The sequence below is a fragment of the Bos indicus genome, chromosome 12, assembly GCF_029378745.1.
Source record: "Bos indicus isolate NIAB-ARS_2022 breed Sahiwal x Tharparkar chromosome 12, NIAB-ARS_B.indTharparkar_mat_pri_1.0, whole genome shotgun sequence".
In the NCBI taxonomy this organism is placed as follows: domain Eukaryota; kingdom Metazoa; phylum Chordata; class Mammalia; order Artiodactyla; family Bovidae; genus Bos; species Bos indicus.
The window spans coordinates 49,889,987-49,908,051 of NC_091771.1; the positions used below are offsets into that span (position 1 = coordinate 49,889,987).

The 18,065-nt window shown below is 40.0% G+C and overlaps 1 non-coding gene across 1 annotated transcript; it reads right to left on the reverse strand.

Moving 5' to 3' along the window:
• Nucleotides 1-17,753: 17,753 nt before the first annotated feature.
• On the reverse strand, nucleotides 17,754-17,825 carry TRNAW-CCA (transfer RNA tryptophan (anticodon CCA)). The gene has a single exon. It is a non-coding gene; the product is annotated as a tRNA-Trp (tRNA).
• Between the last annotated feature and the right edge of the window lie 240 nt (nucleotides 17,826-18,065).

Consider the following 18,065-nt stretch of genomic DNA (forward strand, 5'->3'; position numbering starts at 1 on the left):
CAAAATTCTCCAAGCCAGGCTTCAGCAATATGTGAACCGTGAACTTCCTGATGTTCAAGCTGGTTTTAGAAAAGGCAGAGGAACCAGAGATCAAATTGCCAACATCCGCTGGATCATGGAAAAAGCAAGAGAGTTTCAGAAAAACATCTATTTCTGCTTTATTGACTATGCCAAAGCCTTTGACTGTGTGGATCACAATAAACTGTGGAAAATTCTGAAAGAGAAGGGAATACCAGACCACCTGACCTGCCTCTTGAGAAATCTGTATGCAGGTCAGGAAGCAACAGTTAGAACTGGACATGGAACAACAGACTGGTTCCAAATAGGAAAAGGAGTACGTCAAGGCTGTATATTGTCACCATGCTTATTTAACTTGTATGCAGATTACATCATGAGAAACACTGGACTGGAAGAAACACAAGCTACAATCAAGATTGCTGGGAGAAATATCAATAACCTCAGATATGCAGATGACACCACCCTTATGGCAGAAAGTGAAGAGGAACTAAAAAGCCTCTTGATGAAAGTGAAAGTGGAGAGTGAAAAAGTTGCTTAAAGCTCAACATTCAGAAAAAGAAGATCATGGCATCCGGTCCCATCACTTCATGGCAAATAGATAGGGAAACAGTGGAAACAGTGTCAGACTTTATTTTTCTGGGCTCCAAAATCACTGCAGATGGTGACTGCAGCCATGAAATTAAAAGATGCTTACTCCTTGGAACCGTTCAACTTCAGCTTCTTCAGCATTACTGGTTGGGGCATAGACTCGGATTACTGTGATATTGAATGGTTTGCCTTGGAAACAAACAGAGATCATTCTGTCGTTTTTGAGATTGCATCCAAGTACTGTATTTCGGACTCTTTTGTTGACCATGATGGCCACTCCATTTCTTCTGAGGGATTCCTGCCCGCAGTAGTAGATATAATGGTCATCTGAGTTAAATTCACCCATTCCAGTCCATTTCAGTTCACTGATTCCTAGAATGTGGACATTCACTCTTGCCATCTCTTGTTTGACCACTTCCAATTTGCTTTGATTCATGGACCTGACATTCCAGGTTCCTATGCAATATTGCTCTTTACAGCATTGGATCTTGCTTCTATCACCAGTCACATCCACAGTTGGGTATTCTTTTTGCTTTGGCTCCATCCCTTCATTCTTTCTGGGGTTATTTCTCCATTGATCTCCAGTAGCATATTGGGCACCTACTGACCTGGGGAGTTCCTCTTTCAGTATCCTATCATTTTGCCTTTTCATACTGTTCATGGGGTTCTCAAGGCAAGAATACTGAAGTGGTTTGCCATTCCCTTCTCCAGTGGACCACATTCTGTCAGATCTCTCCACCATGACCCACCCATCTTGGGTTGCCCCACGGGCATGGCTTAGTTTCATTGAGTTAGACAAGGCTGTGGTCCTAGTGTGATTAGATTGATTAGTTTTCTGTGAGTATGGTTTCAGTGTGTCTGCCCTCTGATGCCCTCTTGCAACACCTACCATCTTACTTGGGTTTCTCTTACCTTGGGCATGGGATATCTCTTCACGGCTGCTCCAGCAAAGCACAGCCATTGCTCCTTACCTTGGACGAGGGGTATCTCCTCATCGCTGCCCTTCCTGACCTTCAACATGGGATAGCTCCTCTAGACCCTCCGGCGCCCACACAGCCATGGCTCCTTGGACGTGGGGTTGGTCCTCCTGGCCACCGCCCCTGGCCTCGGGCATGGGGTAGCTCGTCCCGCCCGCTGCCCCTGGCCTCGGGCTTAGGGGCATGGGGTAGCTCCTCCCGCCCGCTGCCCCTGGCCTCAAGCTTAGGGGCGTGGGGTAGCTCCTCCCGCCCGCTGCCCCTGGCCTCAGACGGGAGGTAACTCCTCTCGTCATCGCCCCTGACATTGGACACGGGGTAAATGAAGACCTACAAGACCTTTTAGGACTAACACCCAAAAAAGATGTCCTTTTCATTATAGGGGACTGGAATGCAAAAGTAGGAAGTCAAGAAACACCTGGAGTAACAGGCAAATTTGGCCTTGGAATACGGAATGAAGCAGGGCAAAGACTAATAAACTTTTGCCAAGAAAATGCACTGGTCATAACAAACACCCTCTTCCAACAACACAAGAGAAGACTTTATACATGGACATCACCAGATGGTCAACACCGAAATCAGATTGATTATATTCTTTGCAGCCAAAGATGGATAAGCTCTATACAGTCAGCAAAAACAAGACCAGGAGCTGACTGTGGCTCAGACCATGAACTCCTTATTGCCAAATTCAGACTGAAATTGAAGAAAGTAGGGAAAACCACTAGACCATTCAGGTATGACCTAAATCCAATCCCTTATGATTATACAGTGGAAGTGAGAAATAGATTTAAGGACCTAGATCTGATAAATAGAGTGCCTGATGAACTATGGAATGAGGTTCGTGACATTGTACAGGAGACAGGGATCAAGACCATCCCCATGGAAAAGAAATGCAAAAAAGCAAAATGGCTGTCTAGGGAAGCCTTACAAATAGCTGTGAAAAGAAGAGAAGCCAAAAGCAAAGGAGAAAAGGAAAGATATAAGCATCTGAATGCAGAGTTCCAAAGAATAGCAAGAAGAGATAAGAAAGCCTTCTTCAGCGATCAATGCAAAGAAATAGAGGAAAACAACAGAATGGGAAAGACTAGAGATCTCGTCAAGAAAATTAGAGATACCAAAGGAACATTTCATGCAAAGATGAGCTCGATGAAGGACAGAAATGGTATGGACCTAACAGAAGAAGAAGATATTGAGAAGAGATGGCAAGAATACACAGAAGAACTGTACAAAAAAGATCTTCACGACCCAGATAATCACGATGGTGTGATCACTGACCTAGAGCCAGACATCCTGGAATGTGAAGTCAAGTGGGCCTTAGAAAGCATCACTAAGAACAAAGCTAGTGGAGGTGATGGAATTCCAGTTGAACTATTCCAAATCGTCAAAGATGATGCTGTGACAGTGCTGCACTCAATATGCCAGCAAATTTGGAAAACTCAGCAGTGGCCACAGGACTGGAAAAGGTCAGTTTTCATTCCAATCCCAAAGAAAGGCAATGCCAAAGAATGCTCAAACTACCGCACAATTGCACTCATCTCACACGCTAGTAAAGTAATGCTCAAATTTCTCCAAGCCAGGCTTCAGCAATATGTGAACCGTGAACTTCCTGATGTTCAAGCTGGTTTTAGAAAAGGCAGAGGAACCAGAGATCAAATTGCCAACATCCGCTGGATCATGGAAAAAGCAAGAGTGCCGGGGTCCAGCCCCAGCTGATCCAGGGTATTTGAAGGAGAGACGGCATAGGCGACATATTTATTTAAATATTTATCAAAGATATAAAGAGTAATAGAATGAAGATAGCTCAGTAGGAAAATTCAGTGGAGAAAAGAGGCTGAGTAGCTTGGTTTACGCGGGAGACCAATAAAACTTCAAGACAAGAAGTTTGCACCACTTACGTAGGCCGCAGGCATCCTTCCATTCTCCCGAAGGAGAGGAGACACTGAGGCCTCCCCGGTCGGATCTTAGAAGCCCAGGCATAATTAGCAAGTATGGCGGGTTCCGTGCTCCAGATGGAGACTCAGCCAGAATTTGGGAGACAGAGCGACATGGGGAGACCAAGTTTCGGTGAACAAGGCCCGCACTTTATTTTCCAAAGTAGTTTCTATACCTTAAGTTGTGCATAGAGGATAATGGGGAAAGGGGTGGAGTCATGCAAGGACAGCAGTTCCTGGTCCTAATCGAAGCCGGACTTTCAAACTTATCATAAGCAAAAGTTCAGGTGAATTACATCATCTTCTGGCTAGGAGGCCTGTTAACATTTTAAGAAACTTATCTTTCTCTAAATGTAATTATTCCAAAGTCAGGCACCAGCCTCCAAAAAAGCATTGGACAAAGTTGCATTCCTATAGGGCAAAGGTGAGGTGGGCTCAATCAAGAAAAGAATTAACTCAAGGGTCCAAGGTTACAAACATTGAGGCTGCTACTTACATTTCTATACACCCATTATATCAATCAATACACTGCCAAGGACACAGTAGGTAAGGAGTATGGAGACTTAGCAGCAAACATTGGCCCAATAAGTGAAAAACCCTTCACCAATACAATTTCTAATCAATCTTTTAACTACTCAAAGGAATCTGTGTTTAGACAGTTTAGAACATCTCGTGCCTCTCACAGTTGGGAGGCTCTGAACAATCACATGTGGCCGGAAAAACCTATTCAGGCAGGCTAGAGGACTTCCAAAGGAGTTTGTAGGTTGAAACACTGTCACACCCAGGACTTATTAACTGGAGCTGTAAGCTAACTCTTTTTTCAGAGAGAGAAGTAGTGGGGGACAGCCCCCCGTAAAGTAAGAGGTGTAGGTGAAAGCACAAAGCAGGAAGTAGGCAGACTCTGGTTTTGGGAGTAGATACTCGAGAATTTCCAGGGGGACTCCTGAGGCTCGATCCCGCCTTTGCGTATGCGGAGCCTCCTTCCTCATGACCTTTGTCATGGGTGGAGCTCCTCACGCTGGCTCCTGGCAGTGATAGAATTCCAGTTGAGCTATTCCAGATCCTGAAAGATGATGCTGTGGAAAGTGCTGCACTCAGTATGCAATATGCCAGCTCCTGGCACAAGAGAGGTTCAGAAAAGCATCTATTTCTGCTTTATTGACAATGCCAAAGCCTTTGACTCTGTGGATCACAATAAACTGTGGAAAATTCTGAAGGAGAAGGGAATACCAGACCACCTGACCTGCCTCTTGGGAAATCTGTATGCAGGTCAGGAAGCAACAGTTAGAACTGGACATGGAACAACAGACTTGTTCCATATAGGAAAAGGAGTTCGTCAAGGCTGTATATTGTCACCCTGTTTATTTAACTTATATGCAGATTACATCATGAGAAACACTGGACTGGAAGAAACACAAGCTGGAATCAAGATTGCTGGGAGAAATATCAATCACCTCAGATATGGAGATGACACCACCCTTATGGCAGAAAGTGAAGAGGAACTAAAAAGCCTCTTGATGAAAGTGAAAGTGGAGAGTGAAAAAGTTGGCTTAAAGCTCAACATTCAGAAAAAGAAGATCATGGCATCCGGTCCCATCACTTCATGGGAAATAGATGGGGAAACAGTGGAAACAGTGTCAGACTTTATTTTTCTGAGCTCCTAAATCACTACAGATGGTGATTGCAGCCATGAAATTAAAAGACACTTACTCCTTGAAAGGAAAGTTATGACCAACCTAGACAGCATATTCAAAAGCAGAGACATTCTTTTGCCAGCAAAGGTTTGTCTAGTCAAGGCTATGGTTTGTCTTGTGGTCATGTATGGATGTGAGAGTTGGACTGTGAAGAAGGCTGAGTGCCGAAGAATTGATGCTTTTGAACTGTGGTGTTGGAGAAGACTCTTGAGAGTCCCTTGGAGTGCAAGGAGATCCAACCAGTCCATTCTGAAGGAGATCAGCCCCGGGATTTCATTGGAAGGAATGATGCTAAAGCTAAAACTCCAGTACTTTGGCCACCTCATGCGAAGAGTTGACTCATTGGAGAAGACTCTGATGCTGGGAGGGATTGGGGGCAGGAGGAGAAGGGGACAACAGAGAATGAGATGGCTGGATGTCATCACGGACTCGATGGATGTGAGTCTGGGTGAACTCCGGGAGTTGGTGATGTACAGGGAGGCCTGGCGTGCTGCGATTTATGGGGTCGCAAAGAGTCGGACATGACTGAGCAACTGAACTGAACTTACTAGTGTGTGAGATGAGTGCAATTATGCGGTAGTTTGAACATTCTTTGGCATTGCCTTTCTTTGGGATTGGAATGAAAACTGACCTTTTCCAGTCCTGTGGCCACTGCTGAGTTTTCCAAATTTGCTGGCATATTGAGGGCAGCACTTTCACAGCATCATCTTTTAGGATTTGAAATAGCTCAGCTGGAATTCCATCAGCTCACTAGCTTTGTTCATAGTGATGCTTCCTAAGGCCCACTTGACTTCACCTTCCAGGATGTCTGATTCATTCCAGGTGAGTGATCACACTATCGTGATCATCTGGGTCATGAAGATTTTTTTTGTACAGTTCTTCTGTGTATTCTTGCCATCTCTTCTTAATTTCTTCTGCTTCTGTTAGGTCCATACCATTTCTGTCCTTTATTGATCCCATGTTTGCATGAAATGTTCCCTTGGTATCTCTAATTTCCTTGAAGAGATATCTAGTCTTTCCCATTCTATCGTTTTCCTCTATTTCTTTGCACTGATCACTGAGGAAGGCTTTCTTATCTCTTCTTGCTATTCTTGGAACTCTGCATTCAAATGGGTATATCTCCTTTTCTGCTTTGTTTTTCACTTCTCTTCTTTTCACAGCTATTCATAAGATCTCCTCAGACAGCCATTTTATTTTTTTCCATTTCTTTTTCTTGGGGATGGTCTTGCTCCCAGTCTCCAGTACAATGTCATGGACATCCATCCATAGTTCCTCAGGCACTCTGTCTATCAGATCTAGTCCCTTAAATCTACTTCCCACTTCCACTGTATAATCGTAATGGATTTAATTTAGGTCATACCTGAAAATAATATTTCCCTACTTTCTTCAATTTTAGTCTGAATTTGGCAATAAGAAGTTCATGATGTGAGCCACAGTCAGCTCCAAGTCTTGCTTTTGCTGACTGTATAGAGCTTCTCCATCTTTGGCTGCAAAGAATATAATCAATTTCAGGGAGTTATTAAATTTAAAATGTTAAATTAATAAAAGTATGGTATGTCCATAAGAAATAGCTCATACTTAATCTTTGACAAACTCAAAGATTTCCCACTACGATTAGATACAAGGCAAGGATGTCCTCTTTCAACATCCATTCCATTTGAACATTCATAGGAACTCCTTGCTAATGCAAGTAACTCCTTGCTAATGCAATATGGCAGAAAAGAAAAGATATACATATTGTGAAGGAAGACAAAACACTATCTTCTTCACAGATGACATGTGATCATTTATGTGGAAAATCTAAAAGAATCAGAAAAATAAAACTCTGGGAACTAATTAGCCATTCTAGCAAGGTTTCAAGATGTAAGGTTAATCTATAAAAGCTGATTGCATTCCTATATACTAACAAAGAACAAGTGGAATTTGATATTTAAAATACAACACCATGTATATTAGCACCTAAAAATTAAAATTTGTTGTTGTTTAATTGCTAGGTCCTGTCCAACTCTTCACAACTGAACTCTGTAGCCCACCAGGCTCCTCTGTCCATGGGATTTCCCAGGCAAGAATACTGGAGTAAGTTGTCATTTCTTCCTCCAGGGGATCTTCCCCAACCAGTGATCAAACCCACATTGACAGACAGATTTTTTACCACTGAGCCACCTGAGAAGCTCAGTGTTCTCTGCAGGGTAACCTTAATTATTACACTGAAGACTTTGTAATTCATTTGAAAAGCAACTAGAAGTCACTGAAGATCTTTGAACTACCAGTGATGTGACCAAATTGTCTTCAGAGAAGATGATTCTGGAAATACGAAGTCTAAATATAATGTTGGAGAAAGGAGAAAGTCCACAGGAACTAGAGCAACTCAGGTAATAAAGATTGAGTTAGAGGAGAGGGAAGGAGAAATTGTTGTGGGAGAAGTTTCCAGAAACATTTTCACAAGTGGAAGTGAAAGAGCTTAGCAGGTACTTAACATGGAAGGACATATATGATTTGAAGGTTTCAAACCTAACCTTCTTACCTCTCAAGAACAGATAAAAAGATCCATAAATGGCCACAAGAAAGGAAGGATAGAAGCTATTAAACTATAAGATGGTGTGGCCGCCAAGCAACTTTATGAGCATATCTTGATGAAACAATCTTATCCAAATGTCCAAATACCTCACTGAAAATATTTCCAAACAAAGTAAAATAATTCTATGTGGCCCTGTTGGAAGTAAGAGTGAGTCAAATACTGCTATCAGCTATGTCCACACAATGTCCCGTAATCTTTCATATACATGACTTTGGATAAAATATGAGCTGAAGTTAATAATTTTGTTATCATTAGCCTACATTTCTCAAATGTATAAGCAATGTGATTTTTTAAAATATAATTAGATACCTGGCACCTATCTTCAGTGATGGGTGAAAAAAAGAGAATTGAGGGCTTCTGATTTTCAGCCAGCTAATTACAGGTCACCAGATTACAGGTAATGCAGAAGAGCTACAAAACCCAACATCTCTATTTCCTCCCTCACAGACATTGAAATCAGCCGTGACAATGCTGTCATTCTCCTTTGTGAGACCAAGGCGGGATGGCAGGTTTTAAATAATGCATAAGCTACTAACATGCCTGCTCCTATCCCTTTCAAAAAATGGTGGAGTGTCTCTTTTATAGTCCACAAAGAATTGAAATCATATGGTGAATCCTGACAATTGCTTTCAGGAGGAGCTCTTGGCATGAGCTGCAGGTTCTTCAGTTTGCCCATGGCGGGAATGCAGACTGCCACTGCATACAGATGATCACAGGGCCTGGAGAGCATCCTGGCTGCAGAGTTTTCCCAGGGCAGGATGAATCCATACCAGCTTAAAATCCTGCCTCTGCTGTTTTCTCACCAAATGGCATTTCCCTCACCCATTTCATGCCTGTCCTATGACGTCAGGTTGGTATTGTACACAAATCAGCAGTGCTCTTAGAGAAATGGATAACTCTTTCCTTTACCTCTGAATATAGATCCCAGGCTAAGTAGATGGAAAACAAGAATTAAAAAAAAAAAAAAAAAAAAGAATAGAATCGATGTATCAGTTAGCACTAGCTCTCAACTGCTGGGCTGCACAGATGAACAAGGACATTTCAGTGTTTCCCTGAGAATTGGACTAGAGAAAATCTAGGGTCAGAGATGAGGGAAACAGTCACTGCCCAGTGTAATGGGTCCCCTACCCCGTTTCCTCTCTTCTCTTTGTCTCTGGTTCCTCCCTAGGATTTCAACTTTCAGAACAAATTATTCCAAGATCATATGAACCCAAGCATCTCACTGTGATCCCCAAACTCAGAGTAACTCTAAGAGCAACATCCTCCTATATGAGATTTTGCTTTTATTTTCCATGTATTGGGTGTATATGACTTTCTCTACCAGGTTAAAGCCATAAGGAAGAGAATGTTTATGATTCCCTGGTTACCACCTAGATTCCTTCCTGGACACAGTGCTAGGGACATAACAGATTTTCAAGATACATTAGTGAAGCAAAAACTTATTTTAGAATAAAACATCTTTCTTAGAGGAAGAGATTAGCTAAGATGTATCTAGGGTTTCCCAGAGGTAAACATTTACTTTAAGGGAAAGAGGAGTAGGAAAGAGTCAGTTGTGTCTGACTCTTTGTGACCCCCATGAACTGTAGCCTGCTAGGCTCCTCTGTCCATGGGATTTTCCAGGCAAGAATATGAGAGTGGGTTGCCATGCCCTCCTCCAGGGGATCTTCCCAACCCAGGGATCAAACCTGCAACTCCTGTGTCTCCTGCATTGCAGGTTGATTCTTTAAGGCTGAGCCACTGGGGGAGCCCCAAGCTAGAGATTAGGGGCTGAACATTCACACTGTCCATGGTGCATTCATTGCTAAAGCCAAATGTCTTAATTTAGCCAAGGCCATGGAAAACTCTTAATATTACTCAATAGAGAGTTACATATTAGAGATGATAAAGAGAAGACAAATCAATTTTTCAAGGCACATTATTTTATTATTTGCATGACTTTCTTTTGGAAATGTACTTTTTAGTCATTTATCTTACTAGTCACCTAGGACAGCTTAGTCTCCTGTCTCATAGCCCTGGGTGCTAACGTATTGGTTGGCTGATCTCACTGGCACAGTGGTAAATGATCCTGAACCTTAATTTATATATGAAGAAACATACACAAAGGGGTCAAATATGTAGCTCAGGGCCTCAAAACATAACAGCAGAAGTTACGAACTGAGCCTTGTTTTGCTGTGACGTGGTGTATATTTAGTGTTCAGTTAACACATACTGCAGAGGTGCGAAGCATGTTGCTGCTGCTGCTAAGTCGCTTCAATCCTGTCCGACTCTGTGCGACCCCATAGACGGCAGCCCACCAGGCTTCCCCGTCCCTGGGATTCTCCAGGCAAGAACACTGGAGTGGGTTGCCATTTCCTTCTCCAATGTGTGAAAGTGAAGTCGCTCAGTCGTGTCCGACTCTTTGTGACCCCGTGGACTGCAGCCTACCAGGCTCCTCCACCCATGGGATTTTCCAGGCAAGAGTACTGGAGTGGGTTGCCATTTCCTTCTCCAGGGGATCTTCCTGACCCAAGGACTGAGCCCACATCTCCTTACATTGGCAGGCAGGTTCTTTTCCACTGAGTCACCAGGGAAGCCCATTATAATTGGAGATATGTCTCAAACAGTGGTTCTCAAACATCAGAGTCCATTAGAGTCACCCGCAGCCTTGTTAAGATGTGTTTCTGGGCTCCAGCCCTCAATGTTCTGATTTTCCAGCTCAGGAGTAGCCACCAAGAATTAGAATTTCCAATAAATTCTCAGGTGATTCTGATGCTGAAGGTCTAGGGAGCACACTTCAAAGAGCTGTGGTCTAAAGCAACTAACATAGATTAGATATTCAATAATGAGTGGCTATGATTATTTCTGAAGCATAGAAAGCAGTTTAATGAAATACTTGATGATGGAGAAGATATTGAATATACACAGATGATATAACTAAGAGTACAAGTCCTGCCAAGTCAGAGCACAGATGGAAGGTCGTCTCAGCCAGAGCAATGCTGAGAGATTTAAGAAGGAAGTGCTGCTCTGTAGCTTTTACGACAGAAAAAAAAAAAAAAACGTTTATTTTACAAATGTCTTCTAGATGTTCTTTAATGGCTCATACAATACACTGTATGGAAATGATTTACATGCCTCTCTTCTTCCTCTTCATGTGTGACCTCTTCCTCTGAATGTGGTGAAACTTTAATGACCAAGGAGTTGAATGCTTAGCTTTAATGGGAGTTGCCTGTGTTAATCCCTTGTGCATAACTGGAAGAATGAATTTTATCTATTAAAATTTTTCCAGATTTAGCCCTGACATATGTGATATAATGTCGTGTCAGAAAAATTCTGTCAATGTGTTTTATATAAAAGTGAACACATGGAAGTTGGAATCTTGGCTCATAAATACTACTGAATACCTAATAGTATAATTTTAAACAATGCATGCACACATGTAGGGGCAACTCAAGAAAAAAGAAACTGCCTAGTAACACAAAAATGTCTTTTGAAATTGTACAGTAAAAAAAAAAAAAAAGCAAGTACTGAACCAGATGTAAGTTTGAGATTTAGGGCCAAACCTGTCTTCCCTAGTTCTATTAATCTTCCAGTCAAGAAAACTCAGAAGGAGCAAAGATAGTACAAATATTCCTATTCATCCACCCTTCATATATTCACTGAGTATATATACTCAGTAGATTCACTGAGTCTGTGCCTCAACTTCTCTCTGTCTCAAATGTCCCCTCTTTCCATTTCCACTTATCCAGTTCAGAGTCTCAGTACTTCTCACCTAGATTATTTCAATAACCACCTAATTCTTCATAGATCTAGTCAAGGACATCTTATACCTAATGCCATATAATTTTTTCTTATCACATCAAGCCTCTATCCATAAGGCAATCATTTGCCTTAAGTTTAAACCTGGCCTGGCAATCAAACTTTCATGACTTAGACCCAACCCCATTTTCCAGTGTTTCACTGAACATGATATTTTTACATTCCTCTCACCCTAGCCATATTGAACATTACTTCTAGCAAATCTTGTGCTCTCATTCTTCTGTGTTGTAGCCTACATTATATCTCTTTAATAATAAAAAAAATTAGTGTTTTATTATTTATAAAACAATATCACAAGGATAATCTCAATTTATCCCCCAAACATTAGAGCTGTAAACTAGACATTTTCCTTTCCATGTAACAGAAGAGTAAATATAGAATTAGAGAGATTATATATTGATAGAAACAGCCCAGGAGAGCTACCATTACAATAATTCTAAAACAAAATCAAACCACACATACATACACACTTGGGGATCATTCCAGACTTGGACAATCTCATCTTGCAGATCGTAATAAAGAAAGAAGTTGCAAGATCTATACATCAAAAGGATTCATCTGAGAATGTGTCTTGATAGAATGATAGAATGTGAATCAATTCAATGATAATTACATTTAAGGCAGGCTGATGTAGAATGAATCCTAATTGCCTGAAAATATGGATCTTCTATGGAGCAACCATGTAGTCTTATTGACAAGACCCTAACTAGTGGATATGTATTCATTTCAAACTTAGGGAGTTTTGCACCCCCAGAAAACAGAATCTTCTCTCTTCTTCCTTTCCTAGGTTTCTACTCTTTGCCTTCTATATCTTCTTACCCCTCAAAAAAGGAATTGGAAAGTCTGTGATAATGCTAGCCATCTTCTTGCTGTTTCATGTTGTTGTCAATAAAAAGTAAATTTATTTTATCACAAGGGAATAGGTATATAGGAGTTTTAAACCTATACACTTTAAAAAAATACAGGATTTGACTGCAGAACCAAAATTATGCCAAAATTATCTAGATCCTTGTTGAAAATACAGATATAAATCAGAATCTTGAGAAACGGGGCCCAGAACTATGTTTTTCAAACACTTCAAAAGATTCTCATGCTCACTAATCTTTAAGAAATAAGATATCTTCTACTTATATCAACAATGGAATAGCTTGTATGAAATCAAACTTTCTGCATGGACAACCATAAAAGATGCATAAGACGTAAAACATTAGACAGCTGTACAAAGGCATATGTACAGCAAAAGCAAAAGCAACCAAACAATGTTGGCTTAAAGAATTAACATCCAGGAGAGAAGAGAGGAACGTTGAGGTAAACCCCACATTCACTACCCTTTTTAGTTTTGATAAATAAACCAAACAAAAAACTACAGCTTCAAGTTTATGGCAGTCACACTGGGCTTGGAGATGAATTCTCAAGGCAACCTGGACTTGGGAAGTCAAAATCCAGGAGAAAAGAGAACTATAGAGAAGTAAACCAATGTTCGGCTTGACTTTTGACCTTTTAGATATTGGCAGAACAGAGAGCAACAGGTAGAAAAAAAAGCCAGCATAAAGCTGCTAAGATCTTTAAAAACTAAGTGGAATTCCACATCCTCACAGAGCTTGGAAGCCAAATTATGAATTTAGAGACCTCCGAAGTACCAGGGTTATGGTAAATTTCCCAGGCTTTCAGGTAAGATCTCAGAAAGATAACACATTAGTAGTAGGAACAAATCATAAAGAGACCTGTCTGAAAATCACCCCCCAGTTCATCTCATCATTGATGGGATGTAGATGATTGGCCTTTACTTTAACTGCCTTCTGGAAAAAAAATAAATTACCTCAGAAAATATTATTTTATTTTATATTTTACATAATAGTATTAATATCTTCAATTTAGATGCATAGTATCAAGCATGTAATCCAAAACTTCCAAATATGACTGGAAGTAGGGTCAAATGAGACAAAGAAAAAACAGATAATTATAACAGACCCACAGTGATACAGGTATTAGAGTGACCATGAGAGGACATTAGAATGACCGATTTGTACATTAAAGAAAAAGTATAAAATATAGAAAACTTCAACAAGAACTGAATCTATAAAAATAGTTATCTAGAACTAAAATTAAGAAGTTAAGAAATGAGTTTAATAACTAATTAGACACAGTATAGGGGAAGTTCAGCTCAGCGGTAAAGGATCTCCTGCAATGCAGAAGACACAGAAGATGTGGGTTTGATCCCTGGGTCAGGAAGATTCCATGAAAGAGAAAATGGTGACCCACTCTAATATTCTTGTCCGAAAAATCCCATGGACAGAGGAGCCTGGTGGCCTACAGTCCAATAGGTTCGTAAAGAGTTGGACCCGAATGAGCAACTGAGCATGCAAGGGGATATTAATGAACTGGAAGACAGATCAGTATAAAATATCAAAACTAAATCACAGCTGGATTCTAAAAAGAAAAGAAGTGTGTAAAGAACATATGGGACTAGGTAAAATTACCTGTGCTGTGCTTAGTCACTCAGTCGTGTCTGGCTCTTGGTGACCCCATGGACTATACACACCAGGCTCTTCTGTCCATGGGGATTCTCCAAGCAAGAATACTTGAGTGGGTTGCCATGCCCTCCTCCAGGGGAGCTTCCCAACTCAGGTATCAAAGCCAGGTCTCCTGCATTGCAGGCAGATTCTTTACCATCTGAGCCACCAGAGAAGCAAGAGAAGAGAAAAAATGTGACATAAGAAGTATTCAAAGAGGTAATGACCTGAAGAAAAACAGATCCAGCAGGGAAAAAAAATTTTAAAAAGAAGATGCATTCCCTTCAGAGGAGCAGCAATAAGGTCTAAAGCTAACCTGTCAACAGAAATGACAAGGCAGGAGACAAGGGCAAGAAATATGTAAAGTGTTGAAAGAAAATAACTATAAATCAAGAATTCTTTATCCAGTGAAATACCCTTAAATAGTAAAGACTAAGTAAATAGAAATACTTTAGACAAAGAGAAAAATTATTACCAGCAGGTGTGCCCCAAAATAAATCCTAAAAGAAGTTCTTCAGGCAAAAAGATAGCAGTTAGAAACATGGTAATAAAAACAACAAAAATCTTTGGAAAAAATTAAAATGTTGGTAAATATAAATGAATACTTAGTATGTAAAAAGCAATGATAATTTTTTCTGGGGTTGAAAAATACATGTTGGTTAAAATAAATGACAACAATTGCACAAAGTTTATGAAGAACAAAAGTACCTATTACATACTGGGTCAAGTGTACAAGTTGCAGTCTCTAGGGTAACAAGAAATTGGATCGTAAATGAATATACACCTAACAGGCTATGGGTCAAATAGGAAAAATAATAAATATGTGGGTTTAAGTGCACTGATTATATTAATTGTAAATGAACTAAATGCCACAATTTAAAAACTTATTAGACCAGATAAAATAAAATATATGCTGCTTATTAGAGATATTTTAAATATAAAGATACTGAAAAGTTAAAAATAAAATGATGGAAAAACATCTTCCATACAAACACTAACCAAACAAAATAAAACTGATATTACTATAATAATATTAGACAAAATAGTCTTTAAGATAACAGGTGAACCAGTGGTACATTTCATACCAATAAAATTATTGATTCTACAGGGAAAAATGATAATCTTCAGTGTGTAAATGTCTATCAGCACATTCTCAACATATATAAAGCAAAAATTGCTGGACATAAAGGAGAAATTGACATATCTACAATCATAGTTGGAGAATTTCATTCAGCAACTGGAGAAAAGCCAATAAAAATTAGTAGCAATAATTAAGATAAATGACACGCTGAGGGACTAAGCACACAGCACAATATGATTAACAAATTTGACTTAATTGGCATACACAGAATATTATACCTAACAGCTGAGGAATGCACATTCTTTTCAAACACAGATCAATTGCCAAAACTGACCATGTGCTGTGCTGTGCTTAGTCATGTCCAACTCTTTACCACCCCATGGACAGTAGCCTGCCAGGCTCCTCTGTCCATGGGGATTCTCCAGGCAAGAATACTGAGTGGGTTGCCATGCCTTCCTCAGGGGATCCAGCTAACCCAGGGATTGAACCCAAGTCTCCTGCATTGTGGGTGGATTCTTTACCAGCTGAACTACCAGGGAAGCCTGACCATGTATGGGCCATAAACTAATACTTAAAAAATTTTAAGGCTTGAATTCAAATAGAGCACGTTTTTTTTTTTTTTTTAATTAAATTTATTCATTTTAATTGGAGGCTAATTACTTGACAATATTGTATTGGTTTTGCCATACATCAACATAAATCTGCCACAGGTATACACATGCTCCCCATCCTGAACCCTCCTCCCACCTCCCTCCCTGTACCATCCCTCTGGGTCATCCCAGTGCACCAGCCCCAAGCAACCTGTATTCTGCATCGAACCTGGACTGGCAATTTGTTTCTTGTATGATATTATACATGTTTCAATGCCATTCTCCCAAATCATCCCATCCTCTCCCTCTCCCACAGAGTCCAAAAGACTGTTCTATACATCTATGTCTCTTTTGCTGTCTCACATACAGGGTTATCGTTACCATCTTTCTAAATTCCATATATATGCGTTAGTATACTGTACTGGTGTTTTTCGTTCTGGCTTACTTCACTCTGTATAATAGGCTCCAGTTTCATCCACCTCATCAGAACTGATTCAAATGTATTCTTTTTAATGACTGAGTAATACTCCATTGTGTATATGTACCACAACTTTCTTATCCATTCATCTGCTGATGGACATCTAGGTTGCTTCCATGTCCTGGCTATTATACACAGTGCTGCGATGAACATTGGGGTACACATGTCTCTTTCAATTCTGGTTTCCTCGGTGTGTACGCCCAGCAGTGGGATTGCTGGGTCATAAGGCAGTTCTATTTCCAGTTTTTTAAGGAATCTCAGCACGAAGACAGAAATATAAATCAATGGAACAAAATAGAAAGCCCAGAGATAAATCCACACACCTATGGACACCTTATCTTTGACAAAGGAGGCAAGAATATACAATGGAGAAAAGACAATCTGTTTAACAAGTGGTGCTGGGAAAATTGGCCAACCACTTGTAAAAGAATGAAACTAGAACACTTTCTAACACCATACACAAAAATAAAGTCAAAATGAATTAAAGATCTAAACGTTAAGACCAGAAACTATAAAACTCCTAGAGGAGAACATAGGCAAAACACTCTCTGACATAAATCACAGCAGGATCCTCTATGACCCACCTCCCAGAATACTGGAAATAAAAGCAAAAATAAACAAATGGGACCTAATTAAAATTAAAAGCTTCTGCACAACAAAGGAAACTATAAGCAAGGTGAAAAGACAGCCTTCAGAATGGGAGAAAATAATAGCAAATGAAGCAACTGACAAACAACTAATCTCAAAAATATACAAGCAACTCCTGCAGCTCAATTCCAGAAAAATAAATGACCCAATCAAAAAATGGGCCAAAGAACTAAATAGACATTTCTCTGAAGAAGACATACAGATGGCTAACAAACACATGAAAAGATGCTCAACATCACCCATTATCAGAGAAATGCAAATCAAAACCACAATGAGGTACCATTTCACGCCAGTCAGAATGGCTGCGATCCAAAAGTCTACAAGCAATAAATGCTGGAGAGGATGTGGAGAAAAGGGAACCTTCTTACACTGTTGGTGGGAATGCAAACTAGTACAGCCACTATGGAGAACAGTGTGGAGATTCCTTAGAGAACGTTTTCTAAACACAGTGGAATTAAGCTAGAAATCAATATTTTTAAAAAGACAGAAGATCTAGAGATATCTAGAAAATAAGCAATAGACTTCTAATTAACCCATGAGTAAAAAAAGAAATCATGATGAAAGTTATTAAGTCCTTTGAACTAAATGAAATTGAAGATACGATATAACAAGAATTACAGGATATAGCTAAACTCATAGTTAGAGGGGAATATATAGACTTAAATGACTATATTACAAAGGAAAAAAATGCTTAAAACTAATGATTTAAGTATTCATCAATAGATGCTAAAAGAAAGTGAAAGTGAAGTCGCTCTGTTGTGTCCAACTCTTTGAGACCCCATAGACTGCAGCCTACCAGTTTCCTCCATGGAATTTTCCAGGCAAGAGTACTGGAGTGGGGTGCCATATCCTTCTCCAGGGGATCTTCCCGACCCAGGGATTGAACCTGGGTCTCCCGCATTGGAGGCAGATGCTTTACCATCTGAGCCACCAGGGAAGCCCCAGGGAAGCACCCAGGGAAGCTAGAAAAGAACAGTATATTAAATCTGGGGAAAGTTGGGAGGAAATAATAAAGATCAGAATTTAATGAAATAAAAATCAAATGTACAATAGGGAGAATTTTTAAAGTTTCTTTAAAAAGATTAATAAAATTAATAAATGACTAATTACCAAGCCTGATAGAGAAGGAGGGATGGAGAAAGCAGGGAAGGAGGGAAAAAAAACAAATTACCATTAT